Source organism: Manacus vitellinus, unplaced genomic scaffold (assembly GCF_001715985.3).
Source record: "Manacus vitellinus isolate BGI_N305 unplaced genomic scaffold, ASM171598v3 scaffold_0_pilon, whole genome shotgun sequence".
NCBI classification, from domain to species: Eukaryota; Metazoa; Chordata; class Aves; order Passeriformes; family Pipridae; genus Manacus; species Manacus vitellinus.
Window position 1 is genome coordinate 35,586,240 of NW_021938789.1, and position 23,724 is coordinate 35,609,963.

Below are 23,724 nucleotides of genomic sequence, written 5' to 3' on the forward strand. Positions count from 1 at the left end.
TTTTTTTTCCTCATTTTGATACAAGCCAAGCAATGTGAACTTCCATACATGCCTCACTTCAAGTACTATTCAGTTCCACTGATTTTCTTGTTTTATTCATATTTGACAAGTACTTTTACTCTTTATTAGATGGATTTACTTGCATTTTTAAAAATAATTAAATAAATGCAATTGACAAGATAATTGTTGTAGATTCCAGAACAATTATTGTACTTCATTATAAATAAATAAATATTTCCTGGTCCAGTAGCATTTTACAGAAATAGTTGTGTCTGGTTCCATGCCAGTTCATGGAAAAATCTATTTTCTTAAGACCATTTTAAAGGAAAAAGGTTCTTAGGCCAAGATTCAGGCTGAGAAAAAAAAATTGAAAAATTATTTGTGGATTTTCTGTGAATTTAAGATGTACTCTTTGGATTGAACTGTGTAGAAGAGTCGACTCTGTACATTTCTGGAATTTAGGGAAGTGCTATAAAGAATTTCTTATTTGTAAAGGAGACCTTTCATGATAACCATGCTAGTCTGTGAATGAAAATTACAAATTCCCTCCTAATGATCCTATTCGTCTTCATAAAACTACAGGTATTAAAGGCAAAGGGAAGATGAGTTGCTTCTAGATTTATAATGTCAAGGAGGGAGACATCTAATGTCATGGAGTAATGGATATAAAAGGTTAATCTGGGTCCAGAAATCCAAGTAGCATAGTAAAAGCAATGATTGCTAACTTCAAGTATTTCAAGAATTATGTATTTCAGAAACTTTTCATAATCTTCATCTTCTTGCAGTGCTCAGTAGAGAAGGCAGCAATCTTCTGTGTATGTTAAAGCGGCTAAAACCACTTCATGGTGAACTACAGAATAATTAATCATACCATGGGATTTGGAGTTTTCAAAGGCATGTTCCTGAACTAGTAATCCATACCTGAAAGAGTTTTCTGTGGTTTTTTTCCCTCTCATAAGCTTGGTTCTTAGTACCCCAAATCTGTACATAAAACAATAGAACTTCTGTTTTCATCTTGCGTATTCTCTGTTTCAAATCCTTTTATAGAACTATTTTTTAATTAAGTTGCATATTGAATTACTTTTTGACACAGGATGATTTTGGATCCTGATTTTTTTCAGGTTAGTTTATATGAACATAAATAGCAGGGCAGCACCGGAGTGAGTGGACACTGACTCGGGACTTTAGATCAGTTTGCTATTTTTCTTAAAAACTCTGACCCTTCTAATATAAACGGAATAAATTTATTTCTGCATTTTGTGTCCTCAGCATATCCGTCTTTATTCCATTCAATCTTCACCAGAGATGTTCACCAGTTGATGCACTTGCTATAAAACGTGAGAATGTAGTAACATCCACCAAAGCAAAAAAGCTCTGATCCCTTTGCTCTGCAATGGGTTGTTGAACTCAAATACTGTAAAAGGTTTCTTTTTTTTCTCTCTAAAAGTAATCATGTTCCTTATAACTGGGAAAAGAAACCAACCTATGTGACAAACAAGCATAACTTCAGAAATTCACTGCAGTCTACAAGTCCAAAATCCCAAAGGGACTCAAAGTGGGCCTGAAGACAGCAGAGGACCAGTGAATTAAGATAGGAAGCATTTTTGTGGTAAGCAGTCATTTCAAGCTTTTCTTTCCATTTTTCATACTCTGGGTTTTACGTTAAAAAAAATTCACAACACATTTTCCACTCAACAGATCTGATTTTAAATGGTTTTACTGCTGTAGTGATGAGATTTAAAAAACAGCCAGTACCAGAATAACAGAGGTGTTTATGCTCTCTGGAAAATTTAAAAAAAAATTATAGTATAAAGGAAAATTGTAATGTCACAATGTTCATATGAAAATAATTTAGGTATGCTTTAGGTCTTTACTGTTTCTATAAAATGCTTATAATTGTTCATCCGTTGTTTCTGCAGTTTAAAGAGCAAAAAATTAATAGAAACTAGAAACATTTGTCTGGGAAAAAAAGCAATGCCTGGAACACTTCCATGTAATTAAATTCAAGACCTGATTTTGATGGAAGATATCACAAGGTAACCACAACAACACTGGCTAATTGGGAATGTGGAGATCAGAGGTGCAACCAAATATCTCTAAGCCTTCAGGGACATGAAAGTGTATGATGTTCACACAACCCTAAAAAATTGAAATTGGGAACTGGCTGAACAGCAGGTCCCAGTGGGTCGTAATCAGTGGCACAGGGCCTAGTTGGAGGCCTGTCACCAGTGTTGTCCCCAAGGTTTAATACTGGCCCAATAGTATACTTTAAACTGCAGAGGAAACTCCATATACTTAGAAGTAAATAGGTTTTTAGCATCATGGAGTGATAATTAGTTTTTCATATAATGTAACCTATAGAAAAATAAGACTTAGATTGAAACTTAGATTTAATCTAAAATTGAAACAACAGTCATAAATACTACCTGACTTCACCAAAATAAAAGTAGCAAGACAGATCTCTAGGACAGATTTCTGACAGGTTCAAAATCTTTTTTTAGCTCAGTTGATTTATTTTTTTTCAGTTCAGGTTGCTGTTAATAGACTCACATCTATGCTACCAATTTTCTCTATTAAGTCCTTCCTTTCATTATTTTTTAATAAAAAGTAGGTTTTAATTAGAAAGTCCATTAGTCAGAGTAGAATAAGAAAAACTTCACAAAACATTTTAAAATTAATCATTTAAAATTTATAACTCAGCTATTGTAACTGTACCTAAAGCTATTTTTATTCTGTGTGTGCAAGGTATAACCTTGTACCTATTACCTTTGTGCACAGTATGTATTTCTTGTTCTCTTAGGAAAACCATTGTAGAAACTTAGCTCTACTTTGACAAATTTTATTTTATTTTATTTTATTTTTAGGTTTAGAACCTTCATCTTTCCCAGCAGAGGGAACCACTTACCTGTTCTGCAATTACTACCTCTCTTAACAGCCCTTACCTGAGAGACTGTTGAATATGCTTTCTCTCCCTCTCTTTTTCAGCTGTGTAACTTAAAATTGTGTCTCTCCTTGGCTCTTAATCTATTAGGAAAAATTGGAAGTTTGTGGAATTTCAAATTACACTTGATTTAGTTTCAGTTGAAGTTTTACTATAGTAGTTGTCCTGAGATGTTATAGTGAAGGTATATAAAATATTAAGCTCAAGCAAATGGAAAAAAGGTAGATCATAGTATGCATGATTTATCCTGTTGCTTATTTTTCTTTCTGTTTTTGATTTGCACTACTGTTGCAGAAAGTTTTATCTCCATCTCCTATATGTTCTCAACCTCTCCACTTTAGCAGCACTATTCTAATATCTAAGATTGTTTACTTCTCTGTTCATCAGTTCTTTTTAAAAAGAATAAAATTACTTACTTCTTAAATTTCACTTTTACCCCAATTATCATCAATGCCAAATCAGTGTCTTTAGCAAAATTCAGGGAATTTCTCTTTATTACAGCCGTGCTTGATATTGTAATCTTAGGCATAAACCTAAAGGCCCATCAAGAAATAAAGATGTTTAACTGGATTGAATAAAGCTATTTATATATGTTTACACCCAACAATAAATTTGGAAGCAAGGAAATTTCAATGGCAAAAGTCATTCAGGGAGAACGTTTCATTTGAGTGAAAATACAGCCATTTGATTGGGGATAAATTAAGAACAAGAGTAGAGTATAAGCAGGTTCAGTCTTTCCCTGTACTGCACCTAACAGAACAATGGTGATGTGGTGGCAATTAATAGTACTTCCCACAACTCATCAAGAAGGAAATAATAACCTAATCTGACCTTTACAAAAGGAACAAGTGGTCAAAGTTTTTGTTACAGTAAAACAGTAAACTAGACAATTGGAGAATTATGTCATGGTAATTATTTAGGTTTTTAATGTGATAAATTTTAATTATCAAGATTATAAAAGTTTCTTTATTTCCATAGAGAAGGTGCAATGTTGAATACCAAAAGATACTCAGCTATACTACTTAATTGGAGATGACTTGGAGTAGAATATTCCTGAAAATTTGAAAAGAAATAAAGAAGCAGATGGAGATTTTTCTCTGCAGAGGTCAGGAGTTCAAAGTAAAAACCTTCTTCAAAAGGTGAGAAAAAGTAGACAGGATTTTCCTTAATTCTCTAACAAGAAGTGGCAGGGAGCCAGAGAGAAAAAGAAGGAATTTTTAGTGATGAGATATAAAAGCAGACTGAAATCAACAACCAGGATGTACACAGCATCAAGTGGCTTTCTTTATGTGTTTTATTTATGTCTTTGTTGTTAAACGGAATTCTAGATTATTTCTGTTTGTGCACAGAAAGGAAACACAGGTAAAAATAGTATTGTACTAGTTGGGAAGATGAGAGGATGTGAAAATGGATGGATAAAAGTGAATTTTACTGTGGATAAAAAACAATAGTCAGGAAGCAGGCTTGGCAACTTCATTGAACATGATGAAGTTATTAGAAAAGGATAAGAAGGAAATCAATGGAAATCAGACAATACCAAAGTAAGTGAGGTTATCAAGCTAAAAAATAACATCAAAGGCATAAAAACCTTACAGAGGTATGTCTGTTCTAGAAGCTGAAATCAGTTAGTAAGGTATTAAAGGGACTAATATTGTAGCTTTTTGCCAGAGTGATAGTTACAAAACATATATTTGTAGGGCAGTGAAAGTGCTAAGACTGCTATTTCCAGTATGGAGAGCAGGAAAACATTACAAATCATATTTTAGCCATCCAGAAACAATATCAATGAGATGGAAGCAATAGAAGGGTGGGAGGAGTAAGTTGATTTTTATTCTCTCTCCTTGTTCTGTGATATTAAGGTGAAATTGTCATTTTACCTGAGCATCACATTACCTACAGAAACATTGTGATAGTCTCTATCTTCATTGTCATCATTTCATAAGGAGCATGATTTTTTTTAAATCCGTTGGTGAGCACATTGCTGCAGCTGTAGCCTTGGTCTGTACCTTTGCACACAGAAACTATGAAAGTGATTCAGCCACTGCTGCAGAACAGAATTGCTTAAACTTTCTCCTAGAGAAATTCCCCAAAAGGACCGAAAGGTTTTAGACTAAAAATAACTTTCTTACATTTCTATTTTGGAATAAAAGACTATTAACTTTCAAAAAAAGTTAAAGCAATGAAGAAACAGAACAGAAATAGTACATTAATGTGCTGCCCATTTCATCCCTGTAGACTGCAACTTACTTTTCTGTTTCAGTTTGATTAACTTGTTACTGAACAGCAGCAAAATTTGATCATTTACCCTCAGCTCCAGAGAAGCTTTTTACTCTGTTTTTGTGGTCTTGCTGCCAGACTCATCCTCTGTGCTTCCTCTTAGCCTCTGCATGAGCTCCAGCCTTCAGGCTGGATCTTGTTTACCAGCTCAGCAATTTTTCCATCCCTGAAGACACTCAGCAGCTCCTGGTGCCATGACTGGCCCTTCCAAAGGGCTCTGTTGGAGCCACCCTTTCCTTAAGGCAAGGACAGACATATGCTTGGGAACACTGACATACAGATTGACCAAAGATGGTCAAGTGAGCATGTACAGTTGTCTACTATGCATTAAAATACTGTATGTTTCTTGATGGATACTTGATGTATTTTAATAGATTTGTTTCTATTTAATTCTTCAGCTGCCTTAAAATCACATTACTTATTGGACAAGGCTTGATTTGAATTACTGGGAGGCCATATTTTATTAATAAAATGTAGCTAGTAAGTGATTCAAATTCATTTTAGCTTCTGGCTAAAGTAGCCCTGATTTCACGGTGGTAGTTTTGCACGCAGTAGCATTGAAATTCTCTTCCTTACTGGAAGCATATTCTACGACATGTATCATAGAATTAAAATTTAGATGTCTGGGCAGGTTTTCTAACGAAGGATTAATACTGTACACTTTTATTTCTTTGGTTTGCTCTTATATTGCATCCTTGCTAGTGCTACCTTGTAAATCTTTTATCAAATGCTATAGTGGTAATCCCCTTCCCACATGTCCTTCACAGTTTTGAGTGCTTTGCTTGTTTTGTGCTCTTGCAGCTTCTCTTCCTACAGATTAAGCCCATTACATAGAAGCAGTGGATAGCAGTACCTGATGATGATGGGAGGACTCAGAAAAAAAGAACATTTTTGTAAAGCTAAGAATCTCAGGCAAGAATGTAATTTCACTGTTGAAAAAACACCAGTACAACAACCCAAACCCACAAAGCAAAACAAACTAAAGAAATGGTAGCCAACTCAGCAAACCAATACTAATCTAGATGGATAAAGAACTAATACTATCTAGACTGAGAACAATAACTTTGCTATAAGTCAATAAACTACATTCTTTTAGTTTTCTCTTTTAAATTTTTGTTTGATGTATTCCTAAAAATGGTTCTCTATAAAAGTTCACTGAGTTGTAAATATTTGGCATAAATTGCTTCCTTTCATGGTTCATCAAAATGGTGTAGTTGAATGGTGAAAAATAAAAAATTTCTGTTGCTTCATGGAATAATCTCCATGTAAAATGGCTGACAGTATAGTTATAGAAAAAAGAAATAGAGGAAAATAAAAACTGAATTGAGTTGTCATTGCTATTAAAAGTGTTGCAGATAATATTTATTGAAAAAATAAAAATATTTCAAAGGGTTATATTTCACTGCATACTAAGATACAGTCCAATGGTAATAAGAGGGACATGAGAGCATGCTCTAATTTTTGTAGAATGAATAATTCCCTAAAACAAGTAGAAATTATAAATCTCTCTCAGCATTATGTTTTGTATCTTGTAGATCAGAAGATTCTCTTTAGTTGGATGACTTCAGTGCTAAAGAAGCTGTAAATAACAACAAAAAAAAAGGAGTCAGGGAGTAGAAGAAAATAATAAATAGGAGAAACTCATCATTTTTCCTTCTAAACCTGAATGAGGGTTCATGTCTATCTAGGAGTCAAGGTGCTCGAGTTCTCATGAGGCAAAAGAGAGTAAATTGCCAGTTGCAGACAATGTGAGTGCAATTTTACAAGAGGTGGGTGAATAGGGGACTCTCTTTGTGATTGATTGCTTTCTAAACCATCGAAAGGGTCTGAAATAGTGCAGCCCAGGGGTACATTTTGCACTTTACACGTTCTGGTTTTGGCCATGTCATTTTCATATAAAATTCATAGTAATGTATGTTCAATGTTTTTGTCAATTTTATTAAACTTTCTATTGAATTTGTCTGGGGTTTTTTTACTTTATTAATTTTCTTTCTCTGAGGGAAGATTTTCTGGAGTATGGTGGTTCTCTGCTCTTATTCCTGACAACAATGGGAAAATTGCAAGTGTTGCCCAAATACTACATTTCACTTACCTGCTTGGATAAGCAGCCGAAGTCTCCAGCCTGCTCCACAGCCTTATAGAATTTCTACAATGTTTGTAAACTTAGAAAATGTATGTTATTGTTTACAAATTCAAATATGAAATGCAGATCACATGCTACATAACACATAATAGTGTTTAAAGAGCTATAATGTTTATTTGTAGAAAATCAAGTGAATGAAATTGAAATAACTTGGAACTAGCTCACTTTCACTTGTTTACTTTCTGCTTCTTCTTGGGCCAACTGTTCCTGGAAGTTTGGAGGATTTAATAAAATTTAAATTGGAGGTACTATACTTGATTAAGCAAAAAAAAAAGTCTATGTTTTCTGTGAACTGGATTCAAAGACAGTTGTGGTAAATACATTTTCACCCAGCTGATCCAACTTTGCACATTGCCTTTTAGCCTGTTCACAGGTTTTTTTCTCTGCAATTAGGCAAGTGTAAAATCCCGAGGACAATTAAAACATTACTATAAAAATAGAACTACAGTTTACACTTCTGCACAATTTTAGACTGCTGCATAATAATTTAGAAGGAAAACTTTTATCATAACAATAATAACACTAATAAATGGGGAGAAATTATCTAACCTGGTTCACAAATTACGATGGGAGACTATCATTAGACTTTACAAAATACTTCTACCATGTTTTATTTAGTTCAATTCTTAAGGAAAATCATAGACAGTGATTTGGAAAAGCTCCCCTCAGCAGTATAAACACAATCAGTTGTCTTCTAAACAGAAATAAGAGCTGTTAAATATGTTGTCAATGTATAATTTGCATTTTAATAGTAAAAGTACTCTGATAAATTACAGTTTTCTGTCCTTTTAAAGTATGTATATAATACTTAAATGTTATATAGTATTATTTCTGGATCACAGGGATTTCCAGTTTTCTCTAATATCATTTGTTATGAGCATTAAAATTGTGCTTCCAGCTCTTGCTGATTAACAGTCATATTTCTTCCTTTCAACAGCTAATGTCACTATGAAAATAAAATTATTTAAAATAAGTATCCCTTTGAAAAGAAAAAAGGAAAGTATTTCACTTTGACGTATAATTTGCTTCTTGCAAATTTTCCTTGATGCATTCTTCATGGAACATGCTGTTCTCTTTCTCTTGGCACAATGCCTAACAGTTTTCTACTACAATATTTCACTCCATAACATAAAATTAAAACATATCTAGAAAATAGAATGCATTCTTCATAATTAAACATTGTCTTTCTCATCCTAGAATTTCTCCCTTCATTCAAATTCATTTATTTGAGATGACTTCTACAGAACCTATTATGGCAGCATAAGATAGTGTAAACAGTACAAGCACAGAGTGAAAGCATTTTACATGGCTACACATGCTGTCCTTTTGCCTGTTTTATTCACACTTAAATTGAAAAAAAAGATAACAGAGTAAAGAATCATTACTTTAGACTTAATGTAAATGAAAATCACCACTTCATCTAGAAAAGGTCAAAGCAGATAAAGTGGTGAATGTTTGGAGGGAGTGAAAGAACAGTTACCTCTCCACAAGGTCTGACGCATCTTTTGTGCTCATTCAGGAGAAACGTGTAAGTGTATTCAAGTTGCTTTTACTCAGAGGGTAACTTTTCTATGAAAGTTTCTTTTGACACAGTTCAAAAAAGGCAGCTTTTTACTTTTCTTTAGCAGTTTGGGATGGGGAAATCATAACTGCTGGTAAAATGTAGTGATCAGCTCCGTGTTCTAAGGTTGAAATGGTTGCTAGCTGCTCAGTGGAAACCTACAAATACAATACTGTCTTCATCAACACGTTCCAAATAGCTCAGGAAACCTGTGGCACAGCCATATCTAAGCTTTCACATATGAGACCTATAACATGAGAGTGGTTTTCTTTGTGATACAATGGTTTTCCTCATCCTTATTGCCTTCTGAAAAGGTAATAATACAGTTTGAGAGAATGCAAAATATTGGTTGCTGTGCAGTTATACAAGAGTAGGGTGAATACTTTCAAACAGGAAGTGATGTTACAGAAGATAAGATATACCACTCTGTGTGGTTTTAGATCCTGTGTGAATTAAAAAAAAAACTCAAATTTTTAAAAAATAGGCACGTAGAAATTTCACAAATCATATTTCTTGATTAGGAAAGTAAAACCTACATTTAGAATAGTTAACAGCATTTATGAGCAAAAATGCTTCTTAATCCAAAGAAAAGATCAACCAGAAAATATGATAAAAGACCTTGGGTGGCACATAAAAACTGATTTATTCTTACCTGCTTCTAAAAACCTTGCAGCTATGATTGTATAGCAGAAATATTAGTTTGTTTTTATTCAAGAAATGACACGTCTGCACTTCACTTTATCCCCAGGCTTAAACATATTATGCTTTAACTATCATTACACTGGCTCTTTCATCCCGCAGTAGACATTACACTTTCATTTTATTTAGTTTTACTGAGTGCTTATTTAATGACAGGTTTTTGTTTTGTTTGGATTTTGTGGGGGGGCTCTAGAGGGGAAAGGAAGGAGTCATGAGGGTGTTCTCCCCTGCATTCAGACTGTTCTGTACTTTGAAAAAGTGATGTTAAATGCCTTTTAAAGAAACATCATTTTCAACTACAAATAAATACCCTTTTCCATGACAAAAGAATATTTCACCTAGGGAAATAAAAGAATATTTGTGATAGCGAGCTGCCTTAGAATGAAATATTTCTATTTCTTGTTATAAATCTGTGTGTATGTTTTAAAAATATGTGACTTCATTATAATAATGGCCCAGGCATCCACATTTTTACACAGAAATTGACAAATATACTTGTGTGTGTAAACAAATTCATTCATCCATGCACAAAAAGACTTCAGATCAATAATTGTATCATCCTTTGGTTTGTTACACAAACACACACATACACGCAGGTGTGTGTGTATGTATAAAAACAGAAGACTGAATATATATTTGTTTGTTTTAACAGGTGGTTGTTTGTTAACTCAAAATCATATGTAATATGCTGCACTGGAGTTACAGTCAGCAAAACTTTGTTGTTTAAATGACTTTAAAGGTTAGGAAGGTTCAAGTCCAAGGATACTTGCCAGTGCAGGCTGACAATAAATATTTTCATTTTAATGATAACTTGTTTATCATCTTGTAAATATTTTCAGATACCATTTTAACAGACACTGCCTCTGGGGAAAAAAGTACTTTGAAGACTCTATGGTAACCCAGAATCTTTATTTCCCAGTACTTTTAATTTAACATGTTGAGGTGGATATAATAAACAAGGACTCTAGCTTATGCTTACAGATTGTATATATGTGATACTTTTACAGTGATATAGAGTTGGAGCTGTTTTTTCATGATGTTTATTCTTGTTGAAAAGCAAAATTATAGAAAGAGGTCCAAATAATAATATATTAATAATCTTTGCCACAACATCTAGGAATTCAAATATTATTCTCCTAAAGTCTCAAGACACAAATAACATCTATCAGAAATCAATTTTATTATAGACAAGAATAATAATCTAAAAATTCCAGGTTGTGATGCCTAAAATGGAAGAAAAAAATTCTCCAAACAATATTAGTATAGATAAGGTAGAGAGCAGTTCTTTAATGATAGCTTTCAGGTGCACGGAGTACATAGGTGCACACCCACATACAGAAGTCTCACACTTTTATAACTGTAACTAATTATTCATACCTTTATTACATACTAACAGATGCTTTGGAAAATATCAGACAGATCAATGGGCAACAAAGTATAGATTATAGTTTAAAAGAAATTATAACATAAATTTTAGTCCAGGAGATAATGCTAACTACTGTGGAATTTTTCCCAAACTGTTGTAAAAATACTTCTAAAGTCAAAGATGAAAATACACCAAAAAAACCCTATAAAATTTCCTCCTGGGCTTTTAACTTGAGAATGATATATATGTGGAATAATAAGGAAAGAAATTCATCCCTAAAAAGCAGAATGACAGACTGCAACAGGTGTCACATAGGTGCTATTTCTATGGGTGAAGCCGTGCTGAACTTCATTTGAAACAAAACATTCATTATTTTATATGTGTATAAAGAGTATATATTACTTTATAGTAATTATTATATAATATATAAATCTTTGTTCGTGAAGCCTAACCATGATGATCACATAGATAATTAAATTAAATTAATATTTGCAAAAATTTCTAACTAAATATTTGTTTGATGTGTGAATTTAATTTCTTGTAAGGAGTTGAGCTTGGACTTGAGCAAACTCCAACAACCTGTATTCATTGTCACTTCAACATGACTGGAAGAAACATTCAGTGAACAAGTCCTTCCTCTAAAGATTTTTTCCCTTTTTGCAAAAGTAACAGAGACACTTAAGGTGATGACAAGTATCTGTGGGTTGGAATGCTTAATTTGATTTTTAAATTTTCTTACACCATTACTCAGTCTGCTTGTTATTCCAGTCTATATTACCTACTCTTAACAGAATAACTCTACTTTCCCTGCAGATTAGAATGAAGTGAGATATTGAAAACATACTATAGAAGAAAGAGAAAAGAAGAGAAAAGAAAGGATGATATACAATGTTTCAAAGCTTATTTTTTTTTTAAAGAATGTTTCTTAGCTGTAAAATCATCATACCTACATGCAAACTGTACCACCTATGTTATAGCCTTAAAGCACTTGTTCAGTGATTAAAGTTTTCTGGTTGAAATGACAAATTAAGGTATGAAACAGCATTTTCCTTCAGACTGCTTCTTGGAAAAAAATATATTGCATATTAGAAGTAGATTGCTGAGTTTATTAGTTTATCCCTATGCTAATTCAAAAAACATATTTCTCTCCATGCTGCTACAATGCCTGGAACAGCATACATTTCAAGTGAGTGAAATTAATTTCAGTATCAAACTTTCATGAGTAAGCCAAGGGGAAAATATAACACAAAAAAAATAATTTTTTTAAAGTTGAATGCAAAGACAATAGAGGAAATTATAAAGATTTATATAGGATACAGGTTCATTAAAAAAAATTTAAAAAGTTAACTAACTGGGACCAAACAGTATTTTCTAATTAAAAATAATAAACATTGAAAATTATCCCATATTGTTTTGTCCATGAAACATATTTTGCAATTGTGCTTTTCTTTTTCGTTCTGTCTTTCATATCAAAAGCAATTCTATGAATAAGGCCAGGGTACATTTCTTAGTTGTTTTAAAAGGGGTAAAATTTCTCACACAATTCAGAAAACACTCTGGAAATGTGCTTCTTGATCAAAATTTTAAACAATCACATTTTCATCTTCACTTATCAGTAAATTTCTTGTAATCTCAGAAAAATTTGATCCACCACATAGCATCCTGAGTTGATTAAATCTGTTAGGTATCCATAGTTTGTTTGGGTTAGACCAAACAGAGTTATCATACTCTATTTAATTTTTACATAATACAATTGCTTTTTCCTTAATTTCAGATTTACTTGCTCAACACATTTTCAGTCCTAGGAAGATGCCGCAATTATCATAACAAGACACAAAAAATAATAATGTCACTGGAAACAGTGACATTATGGACAAATTATTTTATTCATACTTCTATATGTATGATTTTAAACCTCAGCTTTGAAATCATGTTAAATTCATATTGCATGTCATTTGGATCGGGTGGACTTAAGACTTTATCTATTTGCAGATTTTTGTGAGATTTAAGAGTGTATTTTATGATTATTTAAAGCATTTCCAGGCATATAGAAATAAATAGATACATAATTTATGAAATTATGAAGGATGACAAAAAGACAATGAAGCCCATGCCCATCAACCCAAAGACCTAACTATAGTCAAACATCATGTAAAGTCTAAATTTTCTCATCCACACTTGTGAAGTATACTGACAAAAGTATGAATAAGCTGAAAAGAAGAGAATATATTTACAATTTTTTGCCCATTTAATAGATATTAATCTTCTGGAATATTTCTCCATTTAATTCTAAATAATTTAAACATGATTACAGCTTGAAATAATAATCTAGAGTTAACTAGTAATGCACAGTTTGAGAGGCCAGTCACTGATGAGAATGGCTTACAGAGAACTTCAGTTATGGACAAAAACAGACTAAGATAAATTAAATAAATAAAACTTATTATTTTTCTATCTGTCTAAATATTGTCCACATTACTTTTAACTTCTGTGCTAAGACTCCATTTGAGGTATTCTGTGTGACAATTTTCATGTCACTATATAAATCTTCTTTTATTTGTGGAAAATAGATGAACCCACAGGATAAAAGGGCCTGCAAGTAACTACATATGTGAGATATTGTTCTACATGTCATGACTAGACAAGAGTGGCTCCAGAAGTTACAGTATGTAACGTCATGCATGTGCCCAAAACTTAAAGCATAACTGAGAGTTTTTCTATTGATGTTCTTTTTTCCATTTTCAAAGCTAAAGAAAAAATTAGATGTTGTTGACATTTTGCAGGAAAAGGAAAGAAAGGAGAAACAGAAAGCGAAAAGAGTAACATCACGGATTCCGATAAGCTTTACCATGGCATCTACTGTACCACAGAAAAGGTTGATTAACATAAAGTTGGAGATTAGGATGGAATTACAGTGGTGCCACTATATCTCTTCTTCCCTCCCACCAAGGAAGTTTAAATGCCAATAGATAGTTGTCATCTCTTTCCTCAGAAAAGTTGAAGATGACCAAGAGAGATATAGAACCTTTTATTATTTTTTCCCTTTCAAAATACAGAGAACCAGAAAGCATTTTTCAGTCTGCCCCTGTGATGCTACTTGGGTCACTCAATTTGCTCTCTGCTGGATGTGTCAATAGAAGTCCTGCTATGTCCTATTTCTGTGAGCTATAAACTTTGACAATCTTCTGAAAGCTTGTATAGTAAAGGACAAGTTCTAGACTAAATCATCTTGAAGACTTATCTTGTCCAGGAAGGCTCCAAAGTTTCATCCAAGGAGGTAAATTGTTTTTTTTCGAGAGAGGAATAACCTTCAGATAAGAATGAATTTCAATTCTTTTGAAGAGTTTGCTTGAAATAATTATGTCATACTTCACCCCTACTTCAGGCTTTCTGTTGGGTACTTGATTTATTTATGGTGATGACTGTTTAAACACCTTCTTCTACTTTTAAGAATTTAAAATGTTGGTGCAAAGCTAAATCTTTATAATAGTAGATGAATAATGTAACATATTATTTTCACTATGAACACAGATAAATGAAAAGATCTTTGATGCTGATAAATGTAAATACAGCTAACATGTCCTGATAGTTCATTCATTTAAATAGATGATTTATTACAGCAACTGCAGGGACACATCACACTCTTAGAAGTGTTCTAGTTGCAGTGAAGGGTATGGTAGTGTGTTAATCTAGTGGAAGGTGTCCCTGTCCCCAGCAGGGATGTTGAAACAATTAAAAGTGTCTCAGTTGTATTAGGTACATGTGCATGGTTCTATTCCTGATGCCCTCACCTCTGATTATGGCTTTTTAATGATCACAGTTTGGACAATTCTGAATCAAGGTTACTGTTATGGGCCTAGTTCATAAATATGGGCTATTTAAGTCTAGCTAGCTTACATTTTCAAAGTGTAGCTTAGAACATGCTGTATATTAAATATTATTTTTCTCACACTTTTAGTGGGGGAAAAATAAGTAAATTCCAATAGTTAGACCAAAAAAAATGAGTGGTGTGGAGAATAAATATTTTTAGATTGCAGAGGTTTCGGGTGGATGCTGCAAGAATTTTGGCAGAGGTCAGAGGTACAGCAGCAGCAGTAGTCTGCTGATTACAATGTTTTCTTTTCTGACCCATCAAAATGTATTTTTCTAAGCTCTTTTTTGCTGAAGTGCATCTGACCTATCTCTTCCCCTAGATGCAGAAAGTAATTCTCTATAGAAAGCCATAAGCTATACTAGCACATGGAACAGAATGTAGATGATAAAATACAGTGCTCCTGGTGGGCCTCCGGGGATAAAAAGAGCACAAAAAACCTAAAAAAACAACTGATAGCTTTCCAGTCCTAGAAATCAATAAGTACAATGCTAGTTAAGAAAACTAAAGTAAGCATAGAGCAGAAAGATTGTGTAAAAAATTATAGGTTTACTGAAATTACATGATTTCATATGCAAAGGTTCACTCCATGCTGCCACTGTAGATGTGAAAAAGAAGTGAAGGCACAGTTATAAAAATAAGCTCCCATTCTGAAATCAGAACATATCCATTGAACATATCCAAGCTGTTCAATTTGTCAAAAGCCACCAAAAAAAATGTTCACTGCCGCTAGCCTGTGCTTAGGCTTACATATAGCATCAAAGAGTTGGAGAATGATGCACAGGGAAAGAGACTCGGGAAGTGGACTTGAATTCTAATTCAACCTCTCACCTTGTCATTGATTGTTTCATGGGATGGATAGGGCAGCTGAAAGCAAAATTGTGTTTGCTTTTCATCCAGCTCTGAGGACAAGCTCCGTCCACACTTGTTCAAGTTTCCTCGGATGAGGAAGGCTTACAAGGTCTCCAAACTAAAATAAACTGTGTTCAAACTGTGTTAAGTCTTCTCCAGCTGGATTAGGAATCCTAGTAAAAGGATAACCTGACAAATTTTCTGTTCTCATTTCCAGCAAAACACCCCCTTCCCCAGACCGTAAAAATTAAAATTAAATTAAAATGCTATTTAAATTAATTATTTTTTCTGTATTTTTATTTTATCTCAACCCTGACTCTTGTGCCATGGTATACTGAAATTTTTCCAGGCTTCAGAGTTATACAAGAACATCAGCAATGACTGAAAGTGTTTTGCTTTAATTTTTTCTGAGAACCATTCCACTTAGGATGACTAACGGTGTTGTGGACACCTGTTCTGACCAAAAGACCTTCATTGAAATGAGGAATATTCTTGAAGTCTGAAAACATGGAGTCTGTGATACAGGTGGAAAAATTTTCACTAATATAGTAGCAAAATATAGTTATGCTTGTCATGGCATAGATATCCATGAGATACTCATAATCTGTCGTGTGATGAAGCCCTTGTCAGTCAAGTCAAGGTGGTTAATTGGTATGGATGTATTTCAGAGTAGAATGATACGGATTTAAGTATGAGTATCTCACTGTGATGGGTTGACCTTAGCTGAATGCCAGGTGCCAACCAAAACTGCTCTGTTATTCCCCTCCTCAAAACTGACAGGGGAGAGAAAATACAACAAAAGGTTCATGAGTCAAGATAAGGACGCTGAGAGGTCACTCACCAATTACCATCACAGACAAAACAGACTCGACTTGGAGACAAGTCAGTTTAATTTATTGCCAATCAAATCAAATAAAATCACATCTTAAAAACACCTTCCCACCTTCCCCCATTCCTCCCTTCTTCCAGGCCAAACCTCATTCCCGATTCTCTCTACCTCCTCCCACGTAGGGCCACAGGGGGATGAGGAATTGGGGCTGTGATCAGTTCATTACACATTGTCTCTGCTGCTCCTTGGCCTCAGGGAGACTTCTCACACTCTTCCCCTGATCCAGCATGTGGTCCCTGCCACAGGAGACAGTCCTTCACAGGCTACAGTTCTTCACGAACTGCTCCACTGTGTGCCAATTCCATAGGGTGCAGTCCCTTGGGCACAGCCTGCTCCAGCATGAATCCCCCACGGGGTCACAATTCTGTTAGTAAATCTGCTCCTGAGTGGGATCCTCTCTCCATGGGTACACAGGTCACTACCAGGAGCCTGCTCCAGCATGGGCTTCCCTCAGGGTCTCAGCCACCTGTGGCCATTCACTTGCTCCAGTATGGGGCTCCTCCATGGGCTGAAGGTGTCTCCCTGCTCTCCCAGGGACATCCCTGGGTCTGCAGGGGCACAGCTACCTCACCATGGTCGTCTCCACAGGCTGCAGGTGAATCTCTGCTCCATTACCTAGAACACCTCCTTGCCCTCTTCCCCACTGACCTTGGTATCTGCAGGGCTGTTTCTCTCATATACTCACTTCTCTCTCTGGCTGTTGTTGTGCAGCAGCTTTGTCCCCTTCTTTATCATGTTATCCTAGAGGAACTACCACTGTCATTGATGGCCAGTGGCAGGTCCATCTTGGAGCTGGCTGGCATTGGCTCCACAGGACATGGGGCAAGCTTCTGGCAGTTTCTCACAGAAGTCACCCCTGTAGCCCCCTGCTATCAAAACTTGATGTGTAAACCTAATACACTGACATATATTTATCTATTTTTAGGTATAGCAGTACCTTACAGAGAAATTATTTATTGATAATATATTGCAATCCCCCAAAATTATCTCTAAATTAATTTATCTCATAAACACCCAAATTTTTTGTCATCAAAAAAAGACTGAAGGACTGAATATATTGCCTAACATAGCTTGTGGGTTTTTTGGAATTGAGTTTCTAAGATGTTTAAAGCATAATTTAAGCTGTATGGTGCTACCATAAGGAAATACAGTTGAGGAATGCCTTTTTCCCAGGTGTTCCTAAGTATTCATTTTAATGGTCTTTTTTTAATAACCTCTTGAAGATTGCTTTGAAGACTTTAATCCTCAGAAATCTCCCAATTTCCAGAGGTCTATTAAAGATATATAGTAGACATCTGGAAATCTGTTAAAGATCCAGAATTTAGACAGAATGTATGTGCAATAAACTTTGTGATTCAGTAAAACAGTCCAACAAGAAGCCCTTCAATTTGCCCACATATGGAAATTTAAGAATAAAGTTGCTTTAAAAGTATTCTATCACTACAACATAGCTACAGCATAAGAGGAAAAGAAAATATATTTCATGTTATGACTGAAAATAAGTACAGAAATTTTGAAGGATAATGACTTCTAAAATATTTAGATATGTCTTCTGAAAATATTCCAGAAAATCAGAAAGGGATGTAAAAAAGTACATAAAGGCCTATGTTTAGTTATTACTGTATTACATGTTATACCTGTGTGCTGGAATTGAGTGTTTGCGTTGCAAACTACCTTTTTCACTGTGCCTGGAGGTTAATTAAGGTAAGAGAACCTGGAAAATTTGATGCAGAATAGTTGTTTATTCTTCATGTGTTATGCAATTTCTTTTTCTAGTACTTAATATGACTTACTGTGCTATAGATACAATACTATTGTGTTGATCATAATGATATCTTATTGTTTTAGGTAGTCCTATGAGCAGCAGGGACTTGACTTCCTGGTCCTTATGGGTCCCTTTCAGCTTGAGATATACTATGATTTTCTATATATAGTTTCTTAATTGACAATTGCAGGATATATGAGCTCAAATAAAAATTACATGAAATACCAAGTTTCTTTTTCTGACCTCCTCAAGGGAGGAAGAATGACAATCTGAAACTGGGACCTGAACAACCATTCGAAAACAATGTTTTAGTAATTATCTGCATTCAGTTTTCACTGTCATACTTTTATATTGATGCAAGTATTAGAAAGGTTAAAATTTTGATAGACATTATTATTCTGCTAACCAACAAATAATATTCTAAACAATGAAAGGAAGAGAAAGCTTACAAGTTGCTTTCAAAAAGGAGAATATGTGAAAACAGTTTGCGTGAAGATTAGTTGCACTTAATGTAAAAAATACAATATAATAGTGCAATACCATCAAAATATTAGGTACATTTTTCTAATAAATATCAAATCCTCATAATATCAGTGTTTCTGGCAAGTATGTAACAGTAAAAATCTAAAAGGAGGAAGCAAAAAAGCAAGTTACATTTTAAATCTGTTTTCTTCCTTATCTGGAGCAAGCTGCAGGGGTATTTTCCACTCTGCAGGACATGACACATATGTGCCTTGCTTAGGGAGTTTGCCTGTCATATAACTCAAGGACAGTGCATAGCAACATCTGTTATATATGCCTAGGTCTATTAAGCAATTCTATCATGCTGCAAAATAGCAAATCTGCATTACCATATATAAAATCTATTTCTTATCTTTCAGAAGCATGTTTTCCTAAATGTTCGCATAATATCAGGTTAATGTAACTAAGCATATAATTTTCTTCAGATAGCATAATCATATTAAATTTTCCCTTTTTTTTTTTTTCTTTCTTTCTTATGGTCATGGAATGACTGCAAACAGAAGATTATTTGGCTACCTTATTCCAATAATATTTTAGGAGGAGTGATGGGACACTGTTTTCTTTTATTTTGGAGATTTCTGTCACTTATTAATGGATTTGTTTTTCCAAATGTAGTTCTGATCTTGCCTTTCCTGAGTCAAAGCTTACAAAGAGTAATTTAGATGTATTAATTCAGGCAAGGAAGAAAACACAAGTCCTACCTCCTCTTAAACTTTCTGGTGCACAACATACTATAGAATGTCTAAGCTTATGAAGGGGGAGAATAAAAAAGAAACTTCCTTTTGAACAATAACAGAGCTTCACGTACTCAGATAGAAATGTTGTTGACTTGATATAGCTGATTGGAAAGGCAGATAGTTCTCTGATTCCCTTTACAAACCACAAACAAATAATTTTCATGATTAATCACATCCAGGATCTGAATTTACAAAGTGTTCTTGAAGTATAATTAACATACACTATAGGAAGTGACTCAAAGTTCTATAAAAGAAGCTTGATCTTGTAACTTGAACATCTTGCCAAACATTAAGTTTTTACATTTTCAATTCACATTGCAGGATCATGCTTAAGAGGTTTCTTAGATGTAAGCCACCCTGTTCCTCAGTTTGAGGTAAATGGAAGTGTAGCCCAGGCTACCTGAGTTGTGGGGACTAAAAGGAAACATGGGAGAGACTCATTAAACATAAAATTCATATCTGAAGATAAAAGGTCTTGACATTTAGATTTCATCCTTCACAGCCATATATCCTAATCCCCTAAGCCTACGGTGAGGCTACACAGCAAAAGAACCACAACCACCACTTTAACAAAAGGCATGAGGTAGCTGCCCCTGCCTTTTGTTTTAGCTACACTGCTTTCTGAGCAATACATATGGCTTCAGGCTCTACACAGACTCATGTTCTTGTAGTGAAGAACAGTGCTTCATTCACAATCTTATACAACAGTCTGATGTTTCCTACAAACTGACTCTGGTCAGTGATGATTGCTATGATTACCAGTCCAGGTTAACTACCTTTCCTGCCTTTACCACTTCTGTAACACAAATAAGCATACCGTCATTGCCAATGACTTTCTGAGAGATAGCTGCCCGTTTCTAGGTTTCACAGTGCTAAAGATTACAATGCCAAAGTCCCATTTTTATATGAGACTTGGTGTTTGGTTGTTTTAAGCCATTTAAATCTGGCATTGTCAAACAGAACAGCCCCCACATAATCTTAAAAACTAGGCCTAGGAATAAGCATGAGAGAAGGACACACAGATTCGTCATGTTTCACATATAACATGCAACTATAGAGAATTCAAGATCTGTCATGTTCAGAACAGATGACTCCCAGCAACAGATTCTGGCAAGAGAAGGGTCTTATTCCTTTGATTATCTTTCTGGTAAATGAACAGAAAGAGTAGGGGTAGCTGCTAGATTATTCTGAGTAATATGTGTGAATGAGAATCTTAAAGGATTAGCCAAGATACAGACTGTTCCAGCTAAGTGATTTACAAAGAGCCAGGATAGTGGAGAGCTTAGAATGGCTTGGAAGATCAGGCAAAGCTGAGAACAAGCTGAGGATGGGTTGGAAGATTAAATAGACAGACTGTTGCAAATGAGTTAAACATCTTTGTGATGAAAATGAGACTGTTTTTTATATCTCTAATGTCTGATGTCAGGGTTTCCAAGAGAAAGCGTTTTGTATTCTTTCAGGGTGAAAACAGAAGATGCTTCTGAGAAACTCCATTGGGGTAACCTTAGAAAAAAATCTCCAGAGGAGGAACAGTCAAGGAGAGGTAAAAAAAAAATCTGTTTTGGTTTTAAACATTATGATTTTTATTGTCTAGGGAAAAACATTTTAGTTTGACTAGTGTCTACTGTCACTATAAATAATGTCTCTGAAGAAGAGACTTTAGCAATGTCCAAAGGGATGTAGTTAGTCTTCCCTATCACAGAATGATTAAATGACCAGATCATGTCTTTCCTTCTGAACCAACTTGGTCCTGCATTTGGAAACAAACACCATGAGAAAAGTTCTTATGATTTATGAGGTATGGTTCATCTGTGTGAGATGCAAATCTAAGTAGCAGAATCTTTTCTACAGTTGTATTTCTAAGATGTTCCTTGTGTTAACATTTGTTTTAAAAAACTTGAATTCCACAAGATAATTTTCCACCTAATGCTGGTAGTTATAAAATAGATCTTTTGCAAGGAAGGTGACATTTTTCTTTGTAAAAAGAAAGGTTTGAAGTGACAAAACTATTAAAAAGTCATTAATATGAACTCAAACAAGCAACCCAATGTACATCATGGACTATGGAACAACTAGTAACTTGAAAAATTATTACATATAGTCATGCAAGAAACAGGGAAGTAAATTTTAAAGAGATATTAAGGAAATGTCAAGGATGTTCAGAGGTGTGAACACCTACATATAAGTGAAATCAGAAAGAAAATAGAAATAGACCCAGAGAGAAATGGAAAGAAAAATTTAAGTAGTGGTCTTTACAAGATATAGATGAGAAATTATGAACTTCGTATTACATTATTCAAAAAAAAAAAAAAATCTAGTCTCCATCTGCACCCAGGAAGGGTAGAATATATTTAACTGTATGACACTAGAATAAAGCCTTAGAGGTCTAACAACATGTTGCTGATATATATATGTGTGTGTGTGTGTGTGTGTGTGTATGTGTGTAATCCAAATATATTGCTGATTTTGAAATAGTTTTCCTGTTATTTTTATGATGGTTAAAATCTTAATGAACTAAGGCAGAGATAGAAATAGAATGGCCTATTCTGTAAAATATGCATTTTTGATTGAACAGTTGTAGCTGGAAATTTCACTGTCTGTTTCTCTACCCTGTTTAAAAATGCAAATGTGTATTTATTGTTTTGACTAGCAGTTTTTAATAAAATGCCTAAATCATAAAGAATTATTATTTTTTTTAGGTTGTTTTTGCTGAGAAATTAATTATATTCCACTGTGATGAAATTTTTATTCTGATTCTCACAGAAGAAAGAGCCAGGAGCTATCTGATTCTAAATGTGTCAGGAAAACTAAGTAGTAATCTGGCAAAACTCTCAGAATCAGGCCTTCCTGTACTACCTGAAGGCAGTTCTATAAAGTTTGTAAAATTGCCAATGAAATTAAGTAAAGTCAAAGTCATTAAAGAAAATATTTTTCGAAAGTGGAAAGAAAACATATTTGAAAGAGACAAACTATTTGGACTCAGCTATTCCCTCTTAATATGCTAATTGTTGGTATCTATGAAGAAAAATTGAATTCCACTATTACTGTCAGGTTTATTTCAAGTTTAACATTTTCATGTCTTCAAATTTGACAGTTTTCTGCACAATTTCATAATATTGCTAAAAGTTTTTGCAGGACATTTTACTCCAGATTTCCAAACAAGTTATATAGTTAACAAATGTTCTTGCCCCTTAGATTTCAAAAAGGACAATCTTTTGCCTTCCCCCTATCAATGCCTGTTTCAATTAGACAAATGATGCAGACATCCCACTTTGATTTTCACTTAACTGTCAGGTGTAGGCTTCAACACAAGGATCACTTGCTGCCAATATGCCTGCTGAGGCCACCTTGTGTGTCATAGTTGGTTATTTCCTGATGGGGTCCATCTGATCACTGTGTAAAAGATTTTCTCCAGAGTGCTGATCTTCACTCTCACTTTTTACTGTTTTTATGTGTCAGCTGAAGTTTGGCTGCGTATTTATTTAGTCAAGAAATTGATTCTAATCTGAGGTGGAAAATGCTCAGAAGACTTTACTGCCTGTTGACCTTAGATCAACTCATAATCCATATTTCCCAAGCTGGCCACTCTGATGGTATGCTTAGAGATTCATGTACACATTTATCAATCAAACTATATTGATATTTTATATTATTAATGGAGTGAGTGGGCAGTAAAGAGGAGTGTTCTGAAAGGACACAGGAGATTAGGCTGGTGAAGCTGGATAAGTGTAAGAAAGAAAGAGGAAAGCTAAACATACAGTAGCTTAAACAACACACCTATAGGTTTCTCATAGTGCTGAAGTCTTGAAATCACAGTGGGAAAAGGAGAAACATTCTGCAAGGAAAATCTGTAGTTTTGATGGCAAACAGGAGACTTGTCTACTCAGTCTTTACCTTTAGGAGATCCATATGGAAGGATTTATACACTAATAAGAAACAGAAAACCATAGGAGATAATGATGAATAAAGCTATATTTTCTGCACCTGCAGAAGTAAAATATGAACAGAACAAATTTGCTGTAAATGGCATATCCTGCTATATGTAACCACTGTCGTTATGAAGTCCCCAAATAGATGCATCAGAATGTTGGAATGAGTCTA

At 34.3% G+C, this 23,724-nt stretch overlaps 1 long non-coding RNA gene across 1 annotated transcript; it reads left to right on the top strand.

The window, feature by feature from the left end:
- Positions 1-1,461: 1,461 nt before the first annotated feature.
- On the top strand, positions 1,462-4,074 carry LOC108642065. Its single transcript, XR_001922443.1, has 3 exons — positions 1,462-1,609; positions 1,920-2,036; positions 3,920-4,074. It is a non-coding gene; the product is annotated as an uncharacterized LOC108642065 (long non-coding RNA).
- The last annotated feature ends 19,650 nt before the right edge of the window (positions 4,075-23,724 follow it).